Below are 21,492 nucleotides of genomic sequence, written 5' to 3'. Positions count from 1 at the left end.
GTTTCACTTTGATACTTTTACTTGAGTAAAATACTTTTTACACAAGCATCTGTTCTTCCAGTAAAGAATGTGTGTACTTTTGACACCTTTGTATATTGTACATGTGTTTTTATATGTATGTCTACTTATATATTGGCATTAAAAATATTTATACTTTGTTTGAAAACTGTCATAATATCCCCAAAACATCCTGATGTGCTTCCAGTGAAAGATGACAGACAATATTGAATTACCACCCTGCCATACTTGTAATTCATAACAGTTATTTAAATTGACATCACAAGGTGGCCTTGGTATATTTCAGAAACTCATTTATTTTAATTGTGATAGGTAAGATTTTACAGTCACATTTTACAGTCATATTCTATGAAAACCTATGGACATACATCTATAGACATGAGAACATATAAACATTTGATTGATATATATTACACTGAAAAAAAATAATACAGTAATAAATTTAAGATTTAAGATTCCCTTACAAGTCCTACAACACAGAGCTGCAAATCAATGAATCGATCGACAGAAAATTAATCACCAACTATTTTGTTACTCAATTAATCCTTCCTGCAGCACCAAATCACACAAAAAACCCCACTTGAAATATGACCTGATACTCACTTTGTAAATTTCTGTCCCAACACTTCAGGAAGGACACAGCATCTGAAGAACTCTTCAACTTTGGGAATGATGCTGTCCCAGAGTTCAGCATCAGGCAAAATCCTCTCCACAAAGATGTCATGTTTGTTCCACACTACAAAGTCACAATAATCAGCACCTGAAATGTGAAGCTGAGCTTGTACTTTGTAGTAGGACGCATGGTTCTTGTCCAGTTTTTACGTCATCCCCATTGTTGACGAGACAGAAACCCTCATCTCCAGCACACAGGCGTAGATCTACCTCATCCTGTTTGCTGTGTGGGCACTAAAAGTTCACAAAAGAAAAGAGTCACTTCATCTGCATGGCATTCCCTGTTCAAATTTCCAGCTCAAAGATATGTTAGTTTCTCTTATGTACATGCACCAAAAAATGCTAGTTTTATGTTTTACAACATGTATGAGAACTTCAACTTTGCATAGCATTAAAGTTACTTTTCTCACAAATCCCAATGCCATTAGTCATAGGTCACAATGCAAATATACCTGCTCTATTGTGTCATTGAGTTGTCACAACATGAATGATAAATGTACAATGGTGTATTACAACCAGGCATGAAGAAAATCTTTTTTTATCATGATGAGATTTCATAATATAATTTTTTTTCATCATGCCTGGCCCTAATACAACTTTCTATAAATGGGTAGTACATGTTCATACTGAAGAAATAACTGGTACCTTTATCTCACAAATCCCAGGTCCATGACATGCGCATGTCACAACTCCATCTGGTGAGGCTCCCATGTATGGCCACGTTGGATTCAGCCAAAGTCCACTGTCCATACAGGAGAAACCCTCATGGTCCATGCTTAACAAACCCTCATATTGTTTTCTGGCTGTTGCCTCATATTTGCATCCATACCTGTAACACACAACAGTAATAACAGAAAGAGAGAGAATTGTACAGACAAAATTAGTTCCTGATTTTTTTTAAATTCCAGTGCACTGGTTTACATCAACGTATTCCTGATCTCAAAGCTTAAACATACTTCTAGTCAGCCCTAACATTTGTGTCATACTGTCAGTTGTGGGTGTCCTTACCTAGCCCTCATATTTCCCTAATAAATACCTTGTTGCAGCTGTAGAGAACTTGTGTGCCTCTGGATAGCATATGGACTTGACCAAGGACTTTGATGGTTGTGAGAGACTAGTCTGCAGAACCTGCTTCAGTTCAGAGGCTGTTACTCTTCCTGCTCTTTGGCTGAACCAGAGTTTTGATGAGCTTTGATTTCTGGTCTCCTCCTCTGCTGCCTGGACCTGGGCCTGAGTAAGCTCTTCCAGTCTGAAATCTGTGCATGCTTTCTGCAACTCTGTTGGAGGTAGCTGCAGTGTTTCTGGGGTCCTATATGCAGTTAGTGGTTTAGGTAACGTGCAAACAGACTTTGGGACAAATTCTTTGTAATATGGGGCCCTGGACATCAGCGCTGCACTTCTTGGGGAGTTTGTGTGCAAAGCTTTGAAAAACTGAATGTAAGTCTCAGATCCTCGCTCCACTCTTGGACACTGGACTATGGGACTCTCTGTTTGTTGCTCACCTGCAGAGGTGGAAAGAGTACTGACAAATTTCAATACTTAAGTGAAAATTATTTAAAGTACAAGTAAAATTACTACTCCAGGAAATTACTCTATTTCTCTATTATCTCTAGTTTGTTTTTAAAGTAGTCCATTTAAAGTATCAATCAATCTTTATTTGTATAGTGCCAAATCACAATATACATCGTCTCAAGGCACTTTACAGGATAAGGTAGAGACGTTACAGAAAGAAAGAAACCCAACAGTTCCCACACTGAGCAAGCACAAGGCGACAATGGAGAGGAGAAACTCCCTTTTAACAGGAAGAAACCTCCAGCAGAACCAGGCTCAGAGCAGGCGGCCATCTGCCTCAACCGGTTGGGGTGAAAAGGCAGCAACGCGGGGAGAAGAGGGAGAGAGAAAGGAGAAAGTGGGGATGTGGGGGAGAGAGAGAGAGACCAGGGATAACTGGAAACACTGTCGTCATCAGGCATTGTCAGACTCGAGTACTCAAGTAAAAGTACATTTATCCTACTTCAAAAATGTTTGTACAATTATTTAACCTTATTACATTTCACAGCACATGTTAGCTAAGCTATCTCCTGTCTTTAACTGTCTCATCTTTCATACTGACCAGCTCATTCAGTAATCTACACCTCTGCTCACCTGTCTTCCCTGCAATGGCATCATCTAGTTTTTGTTTTTTTGATTTTGCTGATGAAAAGTCTATCTTCACAACTGGAGCAGCATGAATCTGAAAGTGTGAGAGTCAAGGAGAACAGAAGCGCTCCAAATGAAATCAGCTCACACTGAGAAAAAAAACTACATGTCATGTGCATTTGATTACCTTTTTGACATTTGATGGCATTATCCACTTGCACTTTTCCATAGTACAAGATTCACTTGCTTTCATTTTAACTCCTGCTTCAATGGCAAACAGAACTGCCCCAACATGTGAGCAGGACTCTGACAATCTGTTGGTAAAAAGGACAGAGAAAGGGAATTGTGCATTTACAGATAAGGTCTGTTTTTCATAGTGACATGCACAGTAACACAAAGAGCTGACAGACTGCTTTATTTACGGGGTTTACAGGGAGAACCTAATTTTACATACATAAGCTGTGCTTCTCTGCTTTCTGAACTTACTCTTAAACACCAGGCTATCCATGACATGATATATCACACATTGCCTGTTTACCACGTAAACTATAGTCAGTATAAGCTAATATCTCACTGGAAACAAACTAGTATTCTTTAGATCAGATGACTCATGATAGTTCTGCTGTCACATTTTCATGTTCACTACTGAACATTTGACTAAAGCAAGGGGAAAGGTGGCTTAATTCTGAATGTTTACATGTTGATGTGATCATTTATTATGACTTACCCAGCCATACAATCACAATGTGCTGTGACAACTTCTCCGTTGTCTTTAGCCACGACCCACGTTTTCAAAGGTGTCTCATTAGACCTCTGAGAATGGTTGACCTAGCAACATTAGGTAGAAAGTAGTATTGACAATTAGCCAGTTAGCTTGTAGCCTAACGTTAGTGGTGCATTAATGTAACTTTACATTAGTGATGAAACAGCAATGTAAAGAGTGAATCACATTTACTCACCCGGGCAAAAACAAGACGGCAGTCATTCAGAGCCGGTTTGGATCCGAGGTCGCTGACCCAACCACACACGAAGTAGTTATACGCCTCCAGACTCTTGTACGCCTTCATTTGGCTAGCGGTGTAGTTGGAGGTCTGGAGGACGAGGTAATTCGTGATATCGACGGCCTCCACACCAGGCAAATCCGATAACACGTACAAAAAATCACTTTTCCTCAGTGCATATGGATCATATCCGATATGCTTTTCTATTTTTTCATAATACCTGCTACGTGCAGGCTCAACCAACGCTTTTGAATACTCGCTCTCCATCATTTCCAATCACCGTTCTCCACTTCCTGCCCCCCATCTGAACCTCGCGCGTCATCGGAATCACGTGACTGCAAACAACCTATTAGAGAAGGAGGTCTGCTGTCTGTCTGGTGAAGGGGATATTCAGGGTTATCCATGATGGATAACAATCTGCCCAGTGTCGTCCTCTCCACCACACCCTTAAAGGTGTCTAATTTGCAGCCAATAATGGAGCCAACTTTCCTGATCAGTTTGTTCAGTCTGTTGGTTACTCATCCCCTTCTTGTAAACAGTGTTGATGTTAGTTTTCCAGTTCAGTCTGTTGTCGAGGTGCACTATTTGTAATCTTCCACCATTGTGACATTCTCACTCAAAATACACAGTGGTTGTGTGGTCATCCTGTTCCTTCTGAAATCAATAACCATCTCCTTGGTCTTGGCCACGTTAAGCAGTAGGTCCCTTCTACCAGACCATTCCACAAAATCATCCACCACTGCTCTGTATTCCTCCTCTTGTCCATCCTTTAGACACTCACTCACACTCACCACCATTCTGTAAAAACTTCTGTAGGCACAATGAGGAGTTGTACTGGAAGTCTGAGATGTACAAGGTGATGAGACAAGGAGACAAAACAGTCCCCGGTGGCGCTCCTGTACTACTCTGTCTGAGACCACAGTCTCAGACAGAACAATGCCCAGTCGAACAAACTGTGGTTTGTCTGTCAGGTAGTCAGTAATCCGGGAGATAGTGGGCACATCGACTCCCATCACTCGCAGCTTCTCACCCAGGAGCAGCTCAATGATATTAAATGCACTGGATAACTCAAAGAAAGTGATCCTCACAGTGCTGCCACTAAAATCTAGGTGGGAGTGAGCACGCAGCAGCAGGTATATGATGCCGTCGTCCACCCCTAGATGGGGCTGGTAGGCGAACTGTAGAGGGTACAGTGATGATTTCACCTGTGGTCTAAGTTGGGCCAGGACCAGCCTCTCCAGCACCTTCATCATGAGTGTAGGGAATGTAAGGGCAACAGGTTAGTAGACATTAGGGCCAGATGGAGACTTCTTCTTCAGAACAGGAATCACGCAGGACGTCTTCCACAGTACCGGGACTCTCTACAGGCTCAGGCTTTAGGTTGAAGAGGTGTCCCAGGATCACGGACAGCTGGCTGGCAAAAGTCCTCAGGACTCTGGAACTAATGCCATCAGGGCCAGCAGCCTTGCCCAGGTGCAGCATCTTCAGCTGTCTTCTTACCTGGCCCGCAGTCAGGCAGGGGTTGGTGCAAGTGGAGGGGGTGCTGTGGGAGTTGAGTCCAAGGGAGGGATCATCAGGGGGGTTGAGAGTTAGAGTCAGAAAGCTTGGACAGAGGGGGGTTGTGGAGGCCATCGTCGACAGTGGGGAGGTGTAAGGGGGCTGGGGAATGCGAGGCCACTCCTAGCTGTGAGCTAAACCTGTTGAAATAGTGGTTTAGCTCATTGGCCCTCTCGAGGCTGCCAATTTCTGGCCTGTCTCTTGCCTTGAACCCCACGATCACTTTTATTCCTGTCCACATGTCCTTCACTCTGTTCTGCTGGAGTTTGACCTCCAGCTTCCTCCTGTAGGCATCTCTGCTCTGCCTCAGCTTCTCCCTCAGCTCATGTTGTACACTCCTCAGTTTTTTGTTCCCCGACCTAAAAGCTTGTTTCTTCCTATTGATCAGACTTAGCAGTTCACTGGTGATCCAGGGCTTGTTGTTGGAAAAGCAGTGTACAGTCCACATTGTGGACAGTGGCAGTATGGTCTGTTCACAGAATTTGATGTACTCTGTGATACACTCTGTCAGACTGTTGACGTCCTCCCCAGTACCGTGACTCATTAGCCTGCTGAGTCCACCTCCTCACTGTCCTCATGGACACAGGCTGCCTCTGGACAATAGGGACATACTGAGGTGTTAACAACACCGGGCAGTGATCAGCTCTGCCCCGGGGGGAAGGGCAGTGGCACTGTATGTGTCTTTTTCATTAGCATACAGTAAATCCAGTGTTGTGTTGTCTCTGGTGGGCCAGTTAATAAATTGGTGGAATGTTGGCAGTTTTTGGCAGAGTTTTGTCCAAAGAGTTGTGATTAAAGTCAGTGACTACAAACACGTTTGGTTGCTGCATTCATAGCTCTGCTATGGTGGAGTGGATGGCGTCACACGCTGCTTCCTCGTCAGCCTTCAGAGGGATGTAAACAGTTATCATGATGGCAGATGTGGACTCCCGAGGCAAACAATAAGGCCACATCCCCACAGCTAGCAGCTCAATGTCCGGGCTACAGAACGCTCCTTAACAGTAACATGTCTGGGATTACACCATTACACCATTGTTTAACAGATGGCGCCGCGTGAGTGGCGGCTTGTTACAGCAGCTCTGTCTGTTTTCCTTTGTATTAGTGTGTTTTTGTGTCTGCTAGCCCGGTTCTTTTGTTGGAAGTCTAAGAACGGTCCGAAGCAATCTTCAGTTCACAGTCAAAGTATTTATTGAGGTCACATATAAAGCAATGCAGTGCTGGTCTCAGAATGACAGAGTTCCCGCAGGATCTCTGCCAGAATGAGCACAGATTTCAGGCAAAAGTTCACATTTATCTTCTTGGGTTTGACCAAACCCCGTATAATAATCAGATATATGTTGCAGAATGTAATTGGCCGGTTCCCAAGTAGTGGACGTACCATGCTTTGTTCATGCCTTATCCTTGACATGTAATAAACAATCTGTGTGTGTGTGTTGTTTAGGTGCGTATCTAAATGCAACAGATGTCAGTAACAGACAAGAGAGGAGAAAGTGTCATCTGGCCTTCTGTTGTCAAAACAGGCTCTCTCTCCAGTCATGTTATTTTACAACTCTAGGCTATGAAGGACATTTGTTCCAGAACATACAAGTGCAATCAAGATCATGGGATGAGCACACATGAGATCATTTTAAAGGACCAAATTGTTACATGTCTATGTCGTGTTTTTTCGATCACTAGTCTCAGACGATCATGCATACGTATGGATGTACAACTGGTGAGACTAGGGATTTGTTTTTTCTACTTTGTGGATTACTTTCCTCACCTTTAGGAGATCCACTGAGCTTCAAGTCCATTGTCTACACTCGGGAACAGCTCATCGCGCTGAACAACACGAGCGTACTCCCAGTGGAAAGGCAGTGGGACGTGTTGTGCAGTCCACATGGGGAGGACATTGACAGTTTAACAACTTGCATTATGTACTACATTAACTTCTGTGTGGAAAACACTGTGCCTACAAAGAAGTTGTGGTGTCTGAGCCTTGTCTGCCTCAGTTTCGCGCTGACCCAGTTGATTAAATATTATTTTGTTATTGCCAATCGTTCTGGACCTCTAAACTTGAATAAAAATCAAATGTATGAAAAATTTGAGAACCCCTGGTATACAGGATATTGCTGCATGGCTCAGGAACAATTCATAAAACACTTGTCAGTCAACACAGATCATGTGCAAATGATTGCGCTCTGTTTTTATTTATTTTGTTTCATTTTACGCAGTATGCCAACTTTTTTGGAACCAGTGTTGTGAAGACATCGAATACTTGCCTTTTTTTAATTATGCCATGAGCAACCACTGTCTTATTTTATACTGCACATTGATAGCACTGATTTTATACTGCACCTTGTGCCAGTAGTTTTCCACACATCAGGGCACAGTAAGTCAGTTACCTTGCTGACAACTTTCAGGTGTGCAGCCTTTATCTCAGTGAGACTGACCCCCTTGCAAAAAGTTCAAATAAAAAAAAAAATTGCCAGAGTTGGTGGCTGTCATTTTGTAGTGGCATTTTTTCATGATCGTAATCAGTGCTAACCTCTTTGACAAATACTGCATATTGTATTTACTGTAGTAAAAAAATTAAAGGTACTCTGTATTTTGACAGCTTTTAACGTTAAGCAACAGTAAGATAAGAGAAGACAAGATATGACTTTATAGACCCCACACCGGGGAAATTTAGTCATTACAGCCAGCAAGTATTACAAAGAGCAAGCACAGTGGCATAAAGAGGTCAAAATAAAAATATAAAAGTATACAAGATACAGAATAGTACTAATAAGTACTGTTGCTTGTAGTGAGAAAACTAAGCACTGACATGCCATGTATTGTATTGCACTTGAGAAACACTATTGCACCTGAGAAACTACAATTTCACTAGAGAAATACTAGGTCTATGTATTTGTTTATGTATACAGTTTATACAAATACAGTTGGCAATATGGATAATAAATAGTGTTATTGCACAGTTGAGAGAAATATACAACTGCGCCAGGTGAAATGGATAAATATGAGCTTATATTAGCATTAATAACAGTAGTGCAAAACAAAAGTGAGTTTATGATGTAGAATTGAGAAAGACAGCATCAACACAGTGGTAGCAAAAGTTGGGTTTGTCACAGTATATTGAGTCTCTTACCTGCTGCCATTTTCCTTCATCTGTTTATATGCTCAGTCAGTACTTTCCCACTGTCTCGCTCCCCTGCCAGGGAGTGCCACCTGCCCACTCATCTGATCACACACCTGTGATTCATTCCCAATCAGTCTAGTATTTAAGCTGTTCTCCCACACTCACTCAGTGCCAGACTGTTGTTTGTTTCCACGCAAGACTCTTCAGCAATTATAATTGGACTGATTTCTAGTTACCAGACCTGCCTGCCTTTGATGAGTTCTGTTCTCCTGTTCCCTGGTGAATATCTGAGCCTTTTGTCTCAGTCTTGCCCTGCACCTCCTGGATCTTTTTTCGTCTGTGATTGATTGGTGTGTGCTTCACCAAACACGGACAGAGACTTTGAACTTGAAATTAAAATGGTACAAGCGATGTACCCATGTTCTGGTGGTACAGCTATTGGGTCCTAAATATACCGTTACAAGGTTTGCATTATCAATACCAAAATATAAATTCATCGAATGCCTGTTGATGAATAAATATCAATAAAAAATTCATTCATTCATCTATCTTCTATACCCGCGTATCCCTTCTTTGGGGTTGTGGGGGGCTGGAGCCTATCCCAGCTGGCAATGGGCGAGAGGCGGGGTACACCCTGAACCGGTCGCCAGCTGATTGCAGGGCAACATAGACAGACAAACAACCATTCACACTCACACTCACACCTATGGACAATTTAGAGTCACCAATCAACCTTATTTTATGAGCATGTTTTTGGTCTGTGGGAGGAAGCCGGAGTGCCCGGAGAAAACCCACGCATGCACGGGAAGAACATGCAAACTTCACACAGAAAGGCCCTGCCCGACCCGGGGATCGAACCAGCGACCTCCTTGCTGTGAGGCACGCGCACTACCTGCTGCGCCACCGTGCCGCCCTCAATAAAAAATTATAAGTATCAAAAACGGGGTTTAAATAATAAAAGAATTTAGTAAAAATCTTGAGATTTGTAACTAAGTAACATCTCCTCAGGCATGGAATACATAACATTGTCAGAGCTTTCAAATGTATGTAACAGCTTTGGCAATAATCATTCCGTCATCCATTTCTGTCATGTACTGGCATTCTTGTAAAAGTCTTGGAACCAGTTAGTCTTGGCCCCATGGAAAGATTCTCGTAGACTGCTGTTTTTCAAGCCTGACATTTTCTAACATTATGTGACACTGTATTTCATGACTGATTGACAGATTACTCTGTCTGCTGCCTTTCTGTGGTCCTGACAGTCACGAGACACTTTACGCTTGTTCGAAATTTAATTCCTTCTTGACAGTGAGCAAGCAGAAACCTCCTACACTGTAAAAAAAAAAATCTTAAAAAAACGGTAATTTTCCGGCAGCTAGGGCGCCAAAAAAATACAGTGAAATAACAAGAAATTACTTTCTCATAAAAATACAGTTTTTTTCCATAATTAAAATACAGTTTGTAGTTGTAATTTTAACAAGATTTTGCCTTATTTTCAGTTTTTTTTAACGTTTAATTAGAAACATTTTCACATTTTAAAACAATTAAATTACCTAGAAATATGGTAAGTAAATGCTGTATTACGAATAATAATGCTTAAATTTTCAGAAATGTGCTGTTATTAGTTGGTTTTAATGACATTATTTTATGGAAAGAGGTTGTATAATAATTTGTGTTTGATGTAATATAACAGTATATGACACAAAAAATAATGTGATTCATCTTTCAAAACATGTCAAAAAACTGTTGAAAAACTAGATATTGGGTTTAAAATTGCAACAATTTACTGTTAATTTTAGATCATATCAAATGTATATTTAGTTATTTTACGTTGTTTTTAACATTTAATTACAAACATTTTAGGTTTTAAAACAATGAAATTACCCAAAAAGATGGTAAATTCACATTGTAATATGAATAATAATGCTTAAATTTACAGAAATGTGCTGTTATTAGTTGGTTTTAATGGCATTATTTTATGTAAAAAGGCTGTATAATACTTTATATTAGATGTAATATGACAGTATACAACAATAATTTGATTAATCTTTCAAAACATGTCAAAAAGACATATTGGGTGTACAATTGCAAAAGTTTACTGTTTATTGTAAATGTAGTTTTTAGTTTTCTTTTACATTGATTTCCTGAATATTTAAAAGGACTTGCATCTTAAAAAAAATTCTCTGTTGTATTCAAATGAGACTAAGCTGAACAAGAACAGCTACAATTTCCCATTTTCAGTATTTTTATTAACTGTAACAGGTAACCATTATTACAGCAATATTCAAAAATCAATTGGCTGGCTGGCTCTGAAACAAAAAAAAAAATCAACTGAATTGGAAATGAAAGAAAAAAGTAAAAAAAAAAAAAAAAAAAGTTGAGTTACCAATTCACAGTATTATTTCTATCCAAGTCATCCATAACCTGGTCAAGTAACCATACATCCAAAACTTTGATGACAAACTTAGTCAAACCTCACTGTAAATGAATCTATACTCTATCCAAGGCATCCATAAGTTGGTCAAGTAATTATACATCCACAACACTGATAACAAAGCTACATAACAAATAGCTTACATGAAACCTCACTGGACATTAATCCATAACAGTCTGTAACTTGGACAAAGTATCCATAACTTGTGAGCACTTTTTATTCCCTCCACTCGTAGTCTGCAATTTTGGTGATGAGTGTGAGAACCTTTGGACTGACTGCAAGTTGTTTTTTGGTGGCGTTCCGCTCCACTTTTGATCCCTTGTCTGGATTTATCTTGAAGAGGCACCTGTGAAATGAAAAAAAAACAACAACTTTAGTAACTGTGGACTGTACTCTAATGTAATGTTTTCATACATTTGCAAAAAGGTTACACAACAGTTTAGACAGAGCTTGCTTGTGAAAGAGTATTTGGACATACAGGGAACTGTGGAACAGTGATGTAATGAAAAGATTAACATGTGAGTACTGTGTATGTGTATTGTGCATGAATGTGTATGAATGTTTGAAGGTGGTCGGAAGGACTGTTTGGTGCGAAATGGCAGCCACACTTCCCTCAGTTTGCACCAGGGCAGCTGTGGCTACAAACATAGCTTACCACCACTGGTAAGAATGTGTATGAATGAATGATGGTTTCTGTAAAGCGCTTTGGGTGCCTTGAAAAGCACTATACAAATCCAAGCCATTATTATTATTATTATTATTATTAGTAGTAGTAGTAGTATAAATACTAATTCAGGGAGAAGAACGTAACTTCGGTCAAGAGGATCTGCTACTCAAAGGTTTCTTGGGTATTTGAGTTTTGTTTTGTCATTATTTCATAAATAAGGATTAACAAGCACCTGTTTCTGTAACTTGACATGAGCATGAATCAAGGATAAATAAGAGACACAGTCAGTCTGAAAATCTGAAAAACAAAAATGAACTCTCAGGTAAAGTTCGGACCATTTTCATCCAGTAGGGGGCATCTTCACTCATTTTTTTAGTCATAACTCTCCCTTGTGATAGAAAATGACTTCATTTTTTTTATAAATTCCTGAAATTTTATTATAAAAAAATTCAAAGAGGTCAATAATACATTGTTCTACTCCATGTATGGGTCGATCTTTCATAACTCAATCAGAAAAAGAAAACAAGGTTGTTTTTCTCTTACAATAAAATCAGAACATTAAAATGAAGTTTTCGATTTTATTATTTTGTTATTGTGATATTTTGATAAATTCAGGAAATGCTTGGAGACTTGTGGAAGTGCAGGTGCTTTACTTTCAGCCTACATGCACAGCAGAGAAGCCTGACTGGAGATCAACCTGCCGACTGCCTGCAGACTGCAAGCACTCATGGCAGGAGACAGATCTACCAGACCGGACAGGACCCAGCACCATCTTCAGTAATGTCCCTTCAGCCTCAGAGATTAATAACGTTATCCAACAGCTGAGCAGAACAGTAAACTAACTTCAGCCCACAGAAATATCCACAACACAGGTCCATCTCGGCAGCTCCATGCTGCTTCTCTCTGCAACCCAACTCCACCTCCTAGTGGGGCCTCCTCAGTGGCAGTGCTGGCTCCTGTCCGGTCTGAGTGATCACCTCAGCAAGGCAAAAGTTTTTAGAGCAGTTGTTTTTACTGTGTTAATTGTTTTTCTTTTTTGTTTATCTATCAATCTACTAATCCTGTGATTCCCAGACTGTGGGCAGGTGAGCCACCATAATCATTTTCAAAATAGTATGATTTTTGTTGAATTAAAGAAAAGGATTAAATACATTATACGTATATAGGACTGGGTGATAAAACGATCTTCAATCGGGATCGCAATAAATTATTGGCTACAATTTCATCGATATCACATGGCAGAAATAAATAGCGGCCTGTCACTCTGCCATCTGTTGCTGCACCGACTGTATATAAAAGAGGGCTGCGCATAGGAAAAACCGCCTCCTGTTGTGAGCGTGTATAGTTGAGCTGCAGCTAAAGCTAAAGGGAGGAAGAGTAAAAGTTTGAAAAGAGTGAGGAAATGGGTGCAAGTGGTGCTAATGGCAAATAAAGTGACGTGAACATGTGGAGCGGTTCATGAAATAAGTCCGGCCTGGTCAGGTCGCCTGTCTTGGGTCATCATGTGTTTGAAGCCTTGCATCAGAGACCCAGCAAATTTTTTTATCAATTTTTTATGTTATTACGGAAGCCCTGAAAGGCAAGGTGGAAAAAAAAAATAAAACGGGCAATGTTTAAGTTTATCTTGTACGTACGAGATACTAACTCATACGTACGAGGTAGTATCTCGTACGTACGAGATAACTCGCAATTATTTTTTTTTTTCACCTTGCCTCTCAGGGCCACTGGCTCAGTTATTTTGGAGGAAAAAAAAAAAAAATCTGAAACGAGAGGTTTAACCTTCTCAGTTACTTTAACTACAAATATCTGCTGTAAACCACAATGGGACTGAGAGATTTCTCCATAAAATATTTATATCACATAATTTTATATAGAATTATGAATGAAAGCTCCATGTGACAACACGTAGCTGTTCCGCCACTGACAGTATGCCACGTCATCCAGACTGACCATGCAGCAAATGGGCCGCAGGCGGAAGTCGAACCTGCGACCATTGCAGAGAACTGACGGCCTCAGTACATGGGGCGCACACCCTACCAACTGAGCTATAGGGGTGCCCTGACCATCTTTATTTTGAATAAAATGTAATAATAGAATGTTAGTTTCTGGAGAGGGAAAAAAACAATGTAAATCAAACCATACTGTGGATTAGTGAACTGTCCAACCCTTAGTGAACATGAAAGTGAATCATCTTCCCAAACTGAAGCCATTCTCTGGTTTCTTCAGGATTCAGTCAGGATGCTCCATGAACTGGCAGCATCAGCATGCTGCGTTAGTGACTTTGGAGCTTCCTGCTACTTTCAGGTCAGTCCTGAATGTTTTATCTTTATCATTAAGATTAAAAAAAAGTACACTGAAATCACATTATTAGGCCTCTGAATTGTTAATGAGGGCAGAGGTGGGCTGCAAAAAATTTTGAGATTTTTAAGTGGGCCCTGAGTTGCCAAAGTTTGGGAACCCTGTACTAATCATTTCAGCACTTGAGCAGTGCTCAGTTTTACAGTATGTGCATTATATATCTTATTTTGATGTATTAAATTGACTAGTGGTGTCTTACCTCTGTAAGAACTCCAAAGTTGATGCTTGGGCTGCTGGGTAAGATATGTTCATACAGTAGTACGAACCAAACATCAGCAAAAGAGCATCACTGAAGATTCTGATGTGGCCATTCACAATGGTCTGGTCAACAGACAGCATGAAATTCTCTGCTGCCAAAGTCGAGTTTCCTGTTGTGTACAGGGACAAGAGAAGGACAAGAGAAAATTAAAATTAAATTATCATGTTACCACTGAGTCCAGTACAACAATAACAATCAAAGTAATAGTAGTAATAGTTTTCTGGTTTTTTTGGTTTTAATTTATTGTGGTGGAGAAAGACAAATATTCATACCGCACACAACAATACATGGTGTACTTGGAAGTCCAGCACAGTCCACTTCAGAGGGCAGGGTTGTTTGATCCACTTTGTAGAACATCTGTTCTTCTTCTTCATTGAAGTACTTGAGGAGCAGTGGAAGAAACACTGCAACATTCACATCTGCAACATTTTTGCTTGATGTTTCCATTTCCCTGAAGATGGTCTCCATCTTCCCTGTCTTGTCACCTGATTTAAGAAATGAAACAACTCTGGCACATTTATTGGCTATGTTTTTGTCTTCCATGTCCACACCTGTAAGCTCTTTAAAATGAGTCTTCATGCCAGTTGTCTCAAAAAGATATGGCCATTCCTTTGTCAAGTCAGAAGTCTCAGTCCCACTGATAATGTCTTTTCTCTGAGTGAAGAAAGTGGCTCTCATCATATTCTCAATGGCTTTGCTGTCACAGCATCTTTCTCTCCACATTTTCTTTAACTCTTCTTGTGCATGTTTCTGAGATTCAGGGGTTTCATCAGGTGGCAGCCGTGTTGGTTGCCAGTTTATACACCCGTAAGTGTCTAGTCTTCTTTTCTGAGTTGGCGTATCCTCTCCTTCACTGCTGCTAATACTTTGTCTCTTTAAGGAAAGTGAAGTGTTTCCTCTCTTCAGGTTATCCACTCTGCTGACCATCTGTTTGGTGAGTGAGTCATACCCACTGCCTACAACTTCACCTTCAATGATATCAGTAAATGCCACAGGGTAGGCCTTTGTCATCTTCCTAGCTATCTCACTGATATGTTTCTTCCCAGGTGTTGGGCACACGGTTAAGATTTCACTGACAGTGAGCCGTATGATTTCAAGTCTCTCACTTTTTGTTGGCCGCTTTCCTGTTTCCAGCTTTCTGATGATCTCAGATGGAATCTTCTGCCAAGGAGTTTGAAATTTGAAATGCCAGCTGTTGTCAGACAGTTGACGAGGTGTGATATCCATACTTGAACTACTTGTTGACCGTGGTGAACTCGCAGTTTCTGAGCTGTAACCACCTGGAGAGAACACAAAGAACATTAGCTGTTATTAAATAATAGGTGGGTTTTCATGGAGCCTTTTTCCTCTTTCGGGATGTTGGTTCCAGCTAAAACAATATAGAAATGACTTGGGTCATTTCTCCTCTTTTTTTAGCAGTGTTCGGACCGAGACTTGCTAGTGCTGCTGGTGAGATGCGCTGAGTCCAGGCTTCAACACCCATGGTTCTGGTCGAATTTTAATTTTCAGACCCATAAAGAACTTGTAAATGCACAGTGATGTTTACATTTTGCAGATAGAACAGAACCAGACAACATTTAGTTTCATTGTTTACATGACAAAATTTTCATTTCTTTCGGTTTAAGAAAATGTTTATTCCACCTCTCTGGGCTTGTCTATTTTGATTGAGCTGATTGTAATCAGATTATTTGGCGGCGGCGGGGGGGGGGGGGGGGGGGGGGGGGGGTGCGCGAGCGGAGCGCCATGTAGAAGGAGAGCAGCGGTATGTGGGAGGAGAGCGGAGCAGCCGAAGACAGCCATCCTGTTAGATCACTTATAATTAAGAGGGGAAACTGCCTGCCACGTAAATCGGACAGTAAAGTAACACACTTTTTATTTTAATAAAACAGCTGAAACAGTTGTCTATACAGTGTGATATTTTTCCTCATACATCCTTCCTCAAATCACTCGCAATTAAAAGAGCAAAAAAAAAGGAGGAATGCCGCGGAATTAAATTGTCCCGTTAATAGGCTAAACATTTTTCTTATAATGGCAGTGCACACTTCAATGAAGGAACCATTAACATTTCGGCCTAAATAAACAATAAAATATTGGCTTACAGTGATGTTGGTACGCGTCGTGGTCGCACCCCAGGGACGCACCTCATTTTTCCCATGAAAAACGATACATTGTGAACAACAACTTGTGTTTAAAATCACAGTAACTAGCAAAAGAAACCTTGCTGTCAGCGGACCTGACGAGCACTGTTTCAACCCTTACTTGAGTACATTTGTGAAGAAGAAATACTACTTTTACTCCGTTACATTGGGCTAAATTCCACTCGTTACTTTGATTTTTATCCATCTTATCCAAGGCACGATCTGTTTGTTTTATTTCGTGAGCAGGCTGCGTACAGCTTGACCTGTGCTGTGGAAATGCCGAGTTCAGCTTTTGATCTGTCGCTGTCTGACTCAGCAGCCTCATGGAAGTGATATTTTACTTTTCCACATATTTTAAACAACGAAATACCTTAAATCAAGTCATTTGGTGTTTTTAAAGTCATGATATTGAGCTGAAACAGATTCTCAGCAGCAGTGCAATTACAGCCCAAAAGCAGCGCAAGCTCGAGTATCCGCGCAGTGACAAGGCGCTCTGATGCCGCCAACGACAGTGCGCCCGAGCTGTGAGCAACCGGGGTGGGGGTAGGGGGGGTGGTAATCCAAGTAGGTGAAATGGCACCCAAGCCGAGCGAGCACTCGAGTACTCGGATATCAGCTACAGCCCTAAATTTTACACAATGTATAATGTAACATGCATAATTTTAACTCAAACATCTAGATCTTTCCACAAATAGTCAGTGGATAGCATTTTAACCCCAGCAAGTAGTTAGTAGTCCTGATACTGATTGCAGTAATGGAAATGGGAGGAAATGAAAACAACTAAGCAGAGCAACGGTGGAAATATTACCTGCGTGGTCACATGGGTGAGTTCATGAGTTTTCTTTATCAGCATCGGGCTGAAAATTTTCATTTTTTCACTTACTGTTGACTGGGAGACCTGACTGTTTTTGTTGTGTGTGGTTTTTCTTTTGTTAGGTTGGAGCTTTTACTGAGTCTGAGAACATTTACGAGTGATCCAGTTTACGAGCCAGGACCAGGATAAAGGTGCAAGAAGATCCAGCCTTTTCCAACACCACAGCAGTCACGCTATAGATGACACCGTTGCTTTGGGACAGACAAGCTTGCAAGCTCTCAACATAACACACCACAAAGGGTAGCAAAGAAAATACACACCAGACTGACTATACATGGGAACTAAATGAACAACATATTCTTGTTAGGGATGCACATTTTGGATTTTTTTTATGACCGTTAACCGACGCCCTTTAACGATTAATAACCGTTAACCGATAAGATTTAAATGCCCTTCCATGCTGCCATTCCGACATTCCGTCATTCCGACATGCTGCCATTCTGACATACCACCATTTAGACATATCACCATCCCGAAATACGCTATTCCGACACACAAACGTCCCACCATTCCGACAAGGCTTTCCATGTAAGGAAAGGTTGGAATCCGCTGTCCGGTGCTGAACTGCAGATTTACAATGACGGCAAATAGTTAGATTACTCATCTAAAATGTAAAAAAAAAAAAAAAAAAAAGCTACAAGCTTTAGATATAATTAACAGTACTGTAGGCTTCAATCGTCTGCTATTGCTTTTTAAATTATGTCGAGAGCGAGCGCGCTGGTGATTTCTTTAATTGTGTGTTCTGCTTCATTTCCAAAATAAAGTTTGAGCTTCTGAAATCTGATTTTTAAACAGTTCTGATGGAGCTCAATGTTTATCTGGATGATGCGGCTTCATTCCGAACAATTTTACTGTAAACCTGGATGACCCGCGACGTGTCTGGACATAAAAAAATAATATTCAATGTAATGTGTGTTTTGTGCGTGATTGCATACAAGGATACACACCCTCCCCTACTGTACAACACGAAGGAGACTGGAATTAGTCAGTGACTTCAGGTGTCATCTGCAGAGCCGTCATTGATATCTGTAATATTAATGTTGCATATGATGCCAGCGTGCATGGAGACACACGGGCTCAGTGGAGAGCTGCGCTCCAGCTGGCTGCTGTGACAGGTCACTGACACTGTGTTTCTGCTTACAGTCATCGATATAGTGACATGTACTGTAATTGTCATGTAGCTCTCTGTTGTGAGCCACGAACTTAGTACTTGCAAGTCGCGTTTTGCTCTCTTCATCTTCGCTGTAAAGTGGGCTGTGATGGAAAGCACGTGATGGCATGTGTTGCACCTGTCAACACGCCCCCATGAGTTGATTGAATTACGTAGCTTAAAAACAAAATTGACCGTTAGTATTAATCGGTTAGAGTTACTGTTATCGGTTAACGGTTAAACGGTTAACCATGTGCATCCCTAATTCTTGTTGGGGGAACTATTGTTACTGGTGGATACAAAAGTCATTTTTTTCTGTACATTGTAATAAAATATCCTGTGTTCATCCCTGATTAGTTGTGTGTGATTTGCTACCGAATCAGAATCTAGAAAAGATAGACCCAACTTATGATACTGATTTATAAGCACACTGTCAATTCACTGCTGGTGATTGCACTATATTACAGTAAGTTACAGGTAGATTATATAATTTTTCAGTCCATCTAACCCAAAAGAGTGATTCTGTGCAATAGATGCATATACTCACCAGAAAGGGCCATCTCGTCAGACTGTGTTACTGGACTTGTACTGGTACTGGCTCTGCTGAACTGTTGGTTGCTCTGGTTGCTTGGAGGACTGTCCAAGACATCTTGCTGGCCTTAATAAAGGACAGATAGTAGTAATATTTAAACCATACAGACATCACATTGCTCAATCTGGGTATATTAATACCCAACATAATTATATACTCATTAGCCAATTGATATATTTCAAAGTGTTCCTTTCTCAATATAATGCAGTACAGTACACCACCACTAACACCCACTATGAAATCAATGATGAACAAAGTATAGTTTATAGTTATCACCTTTTTGAAAACATCAACAAAAATGTAGAGAAGATTCTTTGAAGTATAATTCATAGTAGAACTGCTGTATTGGACTGCATTAATTTGAATAGGTGTACCTAATAAGTATATTTTGACTATGTACATTTTTCTAATGTGAAAGTTTATTATGTACAAATTGAAACATACTTTTCTTTTTGAGCAGTGACAGAAGTTTCCTGGCTTCAACTGGTCTCAGGACAGAAAGGAGGTCACTCTCCTGCAGGTAGCTCAGGTCCTCCAGGTCCTCAACTCCTAAACTTTGCAGATGCTCCAGCAAAGGCTCAGGGTCTCTCAGTTTAGGAAGACTTGCTTTGATGAAAGACAGGAGCAGATTCTCTGTATCCATGACTAGGAGGACTAGAAGGGATGAAAAATACTGTTCTTCAAGCATTACTGTCAGATTTTAATCTCTCAAACTCCAGATTACTCTGAGTCAACAATGCTATGCTTAAGTGAAATTACCCTTGTCCCACAAAGCTTGTACACAGGCAAAGGATAATAATCTAGTTTCTGCTCAGGCTTCCAACATTTCATGCTCTGCCTTGCTTGTTTCACTTCATACAATGCAAACGCTGGCATATAGGACACGTCATGAGGTGTCACGATAAAGTACACATGCTGGTCCTGCGTCACAAGCAAGAGCTCAATCTGTCCGAATTCAAGTGCCTCACCTTGGTTTAAACACAGAAAGAGTCCCTTTTTGTACTGAGTGCCTTTCCACTGCACCTCGGTAGCTGACTCAACATTGGGTTCTTTGACTAAGGTTTCTCCTACTGCAGAGCGCACTGCTTCGCTGTACAGTTCAGCATGGAAAGGAGTGGAGTTCTTAACCACCAATGAGGGTGCAAAAAAGGAGCCAGAATGTAGGTATGCCTGCAGTAGCTGATGGTTCTTTGCAAGTGTGTGACATACATTTTTGAAGTTTTGTGTCCTTCGCACACATCTTTTGAAATATGAATGTTTGCTCTCGAACCTCATTGTCCACAGCCGAATGAGTGGACCAAACTTTAGTATTAAGGCAGGGTAGTGGGTGAGGTAATGATGCTTTGGTTTTAGTTTTTGTGAAGGAAAAAATTCTTTCCTTCCTTCCAGATAATCACCAATCAAAACACTGAGCAACGCAACCTGGGGTACTGATATAGTAGGGGCACAAATCAGTTCCACTAGCTCTTTCAGCTGGACAGTCAGTTGCCATACAGGATCCTCTGTGTCTGTGATCTTTTCACCAATGATAATGGGGAGAAGTCTCAGCAAAGACCAGTTTTCTGTTGCCTGGCCACCTAATTTCACACCCTTTTCTGAAACTTCAGCTGGTTTAGAGCTACCATCAGATCCCTGGTAACTAAACTGTTTGATCCTTCGATTAAGCTGTGAATATGTGAAGAATTTCTTCACCTTGACAAAATGGTTCAGGTAAATGGCAAGGTCAGATGCCACGACACCCTCAAAGAGATCATGGCCAATACAGGGTGGGAGGCCTGGCTGGCAAACATGAAAAAATGTCAGTGAATTAAAGACAGAGTTACATTTCACGCCTCTGACTATACTTGCATCACCATTTTGCAGTTCTTGAACAGTGTCATTGTACTCTTGTACTGTACGGATTGGAGCATGGTGTTCCAAATTGTCTAGCTCACTTCTGGTTACATGACAATATCGGCAGAAATGTTCAGATGTACTGAAATTTTCTGTGAATCCACCAATGTTATGTGACCCTAAATTGTCACCGGCAATGCAAAAGACAGTTGCCTTAACAATGTTTCCAGAGATATTCAGTCCATTTGTCTCCAGTTCTCCAAGATCGGTTATCAATTGAGAGAACACTTTCTCATGGCCAAAATATTTGAAATCAACTTCTCGGCACAAAAGCAAAAGCTGCAAGTTGTCGATAGTGGATCGATGAAAAGGTTCAAAATTTGCTAGAGTGAAGTAGACTCCAAGCATCTTATGTTTTTTCTTTGCAGAACCAAGGGGATTAACCACCTCAAAAGCATCTTGATAAAGTATCACTTTTAATGTGAGACCTGACTCAGCAAAAAGAGGATTGGATTTAAATACCGATCCATCACACACATCATTTAAAATATGAGGTGTACTTTCATTCTCAGATGTAGAACCCTGTTCCAGCACATCAGTATGTTTTAGCAGAGTTGTCAATGTATGCTTTATGGGAACATACTGAGCATATTGCTCCTTTCTATTTTCATCAAACCCCAAAAAA

At 40.7% G+C, this 21,492-nt stretch overlaps 1 protein-coding gene and 1 long non-coding RNA gene across 4 annotated transcripts in view; one reads left to right on the top strand and one right to left on the bottom strand.

Annotated features, from left to right (window-relative positions):
* Positions 1-21,492, top strand: part of arhgef2a (Rho guanine nucleotide exchange factor (GEF) 2a) — a 163,338-nt gene that overhangs the window by 76,651 nt on the left and 65,195 nt on the right. The window lies entirely within an intron of this gene.
* Positions 10,734-15,500, bottom strand: LOC143335375 (uncharacterized). The gene is made up of 3 exons (XR_013078414.1): positions 14,493-15,500; positions 14,161-14,329; positions 10,734-11,282 (listed from the first exon to the last, which is right to left on the bottom strand). It is a non-coding gene; the product is annotated as an uncharacterized LOC143335375 (long non-coding RNA).

Source organism: Chaetodon auriga, chromosome 17 (assembly GCF_051107435.1).
Source record: "Chaetodon auriga isolate fChaAug3 chromosome 17, fChaAug3.hap1, whole genome shotgun sequence".
In the NCBI taxonomy this organism is placed as follows: Eukaryota; Metazoa; Chordata; class Actinopteri; order Chaetodontiformes; family Chaetodontidae; genus Chaetodon; species Chaetodon auriga.
This window is presented reverse-complemented; position numbering and strand designations above follow the sequence as displayed.